The following is a 5,148-nucleotide window of genomic DNA, read 5'->3' on the forward strand; positions in this document are numbered from 1 at the left end:
CAATTAGCAGGGTGTCTCACCTAATTTAGGAAGCTTCCCATAGTGGTAGGGTATAGGAAAATGCACTACTGATTAATTTAAAGAACTAAGTTAAGTGGAGTTAATTAAAAATTATTGAAAGGGCATTTGTGAATCCAAGGAGGCATTTTCTACTGCCTATATAGAGGATCACACAGGGAGAAGAGAGGGAAGGAGATGGAAAGAACAAACGAGAATTAAGAAAAAAAAGAGATAGTTGAGAGAGATAACTAAAAAGAACACTGAATTCTTTGGTTTGGTTGAAAATTGCTCCAAATTGGGTTTTGTTTCTGGTTGTCTGGCTTTCTTGTTTAGCTATAAACTTCTGAAAAATCACAAATCCTTGTATCTGGGAAGAATAGTTTGAGTTTTGGGTATTTGGAAGTTTGGTATAAGCTGCTTTGGTCCTGGGGTCCTGTTATCGTTGTTATTGTTTCACTGCTGCTTCTACTCTTGCTGTTTTGCTTTTCAGCTCACTTCACTTGTTTCTATTTGTTGTCATCAGGTACACTTCTGCATTTCACATAATGTAAGGTTTGATTTGAAATCAAGATGGAATTCAGAGCTTTGATTAGTAGTTGTAATTAGTTTTTTTTTGGTTCATGATTTAGCTTACTTGGTTTACTTGCTTAAGTTTCTAGTTTATGATATATGACATCCTGCTAGTTGTTAATAAACACTATGCTGTGAGCTGCATCTGGTTGTAAATCTGTGGGGTAATTCAGTTTCTCATTTAGATGCCTCCTAGTTAATTATTGGCAATTTGAACAGGGTGCTGAACTTGGGAATCAGCTCTTATAAAATAATGTAATGGCAATGTGCTGCACCTGAATTGATATGCCTGTTAGTTCATTAAGTTCTGCTGTAATTTTAGTTTAGTAGTATTCTGTTTGGATACGATGTATAAAGATATAGGTGATATCCGCTTTATGAACCATGTTTAATTCAATAGAAGTGTTATTTTATTCAATTTTGTATGAAGTTAACTGATCATTGCTTATCATAAAAGAGAAGTTAAAGCTGTTGTTTACATGTATTCAATGAATAACTACAAATGCAAAAGATGGACAGTAGACGTATTAATATTATTATTTTTTAGTCACTATACTTGTTTTAGTCATAAAGTGTGGTTAAGCTCAATGATTAAGGGTATGCTTCTGCTCTGAAATATCAAATTCAAGCAGCCTGTTGAATTGTTTGACTGATTATAAAAATTCACAAAAATTCCGATTGTCGTTTACTGTTCAAACGATGAGGCAGAATATATTTTTCTCAATTCTTCGTCTGTTGAAAGGTGTGTGGCTTGATGAATGTGTGATTTTGTATATGTAATGCGTAAATCAGAGGGAGTACGTAAGTCAATAGGTGCAAAGAATAAAATGAGTGTGTAAGTGCTAATGATAAGATAATAAAAATGTGTAATTAGATCATAACAATGTTGGCAGTTACGTTTTATGTGCTATGAGATTGAAAGTTTGAAGTTCATGAATTTTTTGATTAATTTAACAATACCTTTGATCTGGTTAGTAATTCATACAGTTAAACATTAAACTTTTTCTATAATAATATCCATAACCCATGGCCCTCATATAATTAATCCTTAAAATCGAGGTGTGCCATTAGTGAATTTTCCATGGCCCTCGCAAAGTTGAAAGTGCGTAGTTGCTTTAGGTGCGATGTTACCTTCCTAAACTCGAGTGTGCATTTATGTGACTCAAATCCAAATCTCAACTATGTTAGATAAAATATGTTGGGGACTGCGGGTGTATTTATGTGACGTGGTTCAAGACGTGTTTTAAATAACGTTGCATCTTCCCTAAAAAATAGTTAAATAAAGCGGTTAAAGTTAAAATTGAACCATAGGTTTAAAATATATTAAAATCAGATAATAGGCCAATTATAACAGTTGAGCGACCGTGCTAGAATCACGGAAGTCGGGAATGCCTAACACCTTCTCCCGGATTAATAGAATTCCTTACCTGGATTTCTGTGCTCGCGGACTATAAAACAGAGTCAATCTTTCCTCGATTCGGGATTTAACCGGTGACTTGGGACACCATAAATTATCCCAAGTGGCGACTCTGATTTTTAAATAAAATAATTCCGTTTCGATTGTCACTTAAATTGGAAAAAACTCCCTTACACCCCTTCGGGTGTAGGAAAAAGGAGGTGTGACAATGTGTCAAAATGACAAGGCATGCCAAGTCACACTAAAAGGCCAATGAAATCGCGCCACGTATGCAAGTGACATGTTCTGGCCAATCAAATACGGTCATGTCACAATTCAATTTGATTGGTCGGAAAAAGTTTGTTCTTATCACAACTCCTCCCTTCCACAACTATAAATAGGGGTCTTCATAACCCAGAAAAAGGACCAGAAGTTATAACAAGAAGCAAGAGAGAACTCTTTCAAGCAACCAAGTTCAAGTTCAAGAAATCAAGTTCAAGTTCAAGAAATCAAGTTCAAGCTCAAGAACGAAGAACGAATCAAGGTCAAGTTCAAGCAATCAAGCTCAAGCTCAAGAACAAAAAATATCATCGTTCGTGAAAACACATATAGATTCAAGATCAAGCTCAAAGGCCCTTGAATTTATTTACTATTGAAAAGAAGAATCAGAGGATCCATAGAGATTGTAACACTCAAATATTCGAAATAAAATACTATGATTGTTGTGATATTTTTCGGTCTTGATTTTATTTTCTCGACACAATTTATTGTCTACAAATTCTATTTGTAGGCATCTAAATTTAATTGGATTAAATCATAAAATTATTTGGGCTATATTTTAAATTCAAGATATATTGGTCTAAATAAATATTATGGGCTAATATAATTGAATTAATTATATAAATCCAAAATATATGGATTAAACAAATAAGACTTAATCCATTGGGCTAGCCCATTTAATTGGGTTAAAATAATGAGCCTACTTCATTAAGCCCAAGAAGTCATCTTCCTAGAGGCCCAGTTTCGTGCCACGTGTCAAATGACGTGGCATGCCAAGTCAAACGAAAGAGCCAATAGGATCATGCCATGTGTCAAAATGACAAGGCATGCCTAGTCACACTAAAAGTCTAATGAAATCGCGCCACGTGTGCAAGTGACATGTTCTGGCCAATCAAATGCGGCCATGTCACACTTCAATTTGATTGGTCGGAAAGAGCTTGTTCTTATCACAACTGCTCCCTTCTACAACTATAAATAGAGGTCTTCATAAACCAGAAAAAAGACCAGAAGTTATAACAAGAAGCAAGAGAGAGCTCGTGGATCAAACGCCGCAAATTTCTCTACAAGTTTCAGACTTCAAGCAACCAAGTTCAAGTTTAAGGTCAAGAACGAAGAACGAATCAAGGTCAAGTTCAAGCAATCAAGCTCAAGCTCAAGAACAAGATCATCGTTCGTGGAAACAAATACAGATTCAAGATCAAGCTCAAAGGCCTTTGAATTTATTTACTATTGAAAAGAAGAATCAGAGGATCCATAGAGATTGTAACACTCAATTATTTGAAATAAAATACTACGATTGTTGCGATATTTTTCGGTCTTGGTTTTATTTTCTCGACATAATTTATTGTCTACAAATTCTGGCACGCCAAGTGGGACCAGTTATGCCCTTCATCTCTTTCTCTTGTAAATCAAAAACTCCAAGTTTCAAAGCCATTTGTTGCAATGGTAGAGTATTTCAATTCTCGTCTTAATGTTTCGGCAAGCCTACACCCCGACAAACCTTGAAGTAGAGGGCATTTGTAGACATCGAAATTTTAAGGGATCAATCCAAATCTTAAATTAAAGATACTACAGGACTCTTGAAATCCTAGGAGTCTATTAGGGTTTCTTGGAGGTTACTCTATCCTAAAGCCTAACTCACACCTATATAAAGGGATACATATTCCCTTGAAGAGGTGTCTTGAAAATCCCATACTCTTGGGATATTTACAAAGAGATCAAAATATGGCCGGATACTTCTTGACAATCAAATGGTTCAAGAATCGAGAGATCAAATATAACCCCAGGAGGTCTACATCATCCTACATTCGAGAAATACGCGGCTTCAGCCCTCAAATCACGGAGATAATCAGGAGAGAAGAATCAAGGGAGAATCAGAATTGTACTCATAATTGATTAGTAAAAATATTTTTCTCTTATTTTGTGATTGTAGTTTATTTTTCATATGTTGAAAATTAGTTGCAAATAATGTTATTTACATCACCTGAGATAGGAATACCGAGGCCTATGAGTTGAGAAAATAAAACCCGATATTGCTCTTTTTCTCACGCAATCCTTAGAAGTCGTCATCTTTCGCCAATATTTGGTTTCCAAAAGATTATCTCAGATAGTTATTAATTCTGGATTATTAAATTTCTTCGAAAAATTCTCATCGGGTTGCGATCGAAAAAATTCTTCCTTTTTACGTGCAGAGAATTGTTCCTCTGAATAAATCATAGCCAAAGAAATTCATGTGATCCCTCGGTGCTAGAACTTGGTTTGTTCTGGACCAAAAATATTGCTGCTTGAATTTAGCCAATCATTGCAAGCTAGTTTATGTAACCTTAAAATTGCAGCCCGCTCAACCACACTTCATGCTAAAACTTTAGGAATTGGTTCTTCTTTTTCGTATTGCAGGATGTTGATATAACCTTGATCTATGATTTCATTAGTTGAAGCCAACGTCGATTTGGCGTCATTTTGTAAAACTTCTAAAGGAAAGACATCCATAATGTCTATCATCCCATTTTTGGAACCACGTGATTCCCATTTTTGGAGCCACATTTGGAAGTGCGTTTCGTCACTGGAATTACTTCATTATACCTTTTCCTCAAATTAGTCTTAGAGATAAAACTGATTGCATTATCAAATGAATAGTCAAAATAGATATGGTGCCAAATAAATCTGTTTGTAGGTTTTTCACTAATAGTTGTGACTGTTAGTGTAGTATGAACCGTTGGCTTGGTATATTTGTAAGTGGCAGTTTTTTTTTAAATAAAGTATTTAAGTTATTTAGAAGGGCAATATAGTAATTCTAACTTTTGAGGTTCCCACTTTTATAATATACTAGTTTTTTGGTACGCACGTTGCGTGTGTACCCCATCTCAATAAGTATAATTTTTTTTTGTAAAATCAGAGCCTCG

The sequence above is a fragment of the Nicotiana sylvestris genome, chromosome 3 (genome assembly GCF_000393655.2).
Source record: "Nicotiana sylvestris chromosome 3, ASM39365v2, whole genome shotgun sequence".
Lineage (NCBI taxonomy): Eukaryota > Viridiplantae > Streptophyta > Magnoliopsida > Solanales > Solanaceae > Nicotiana > Nicotiana sylvestris.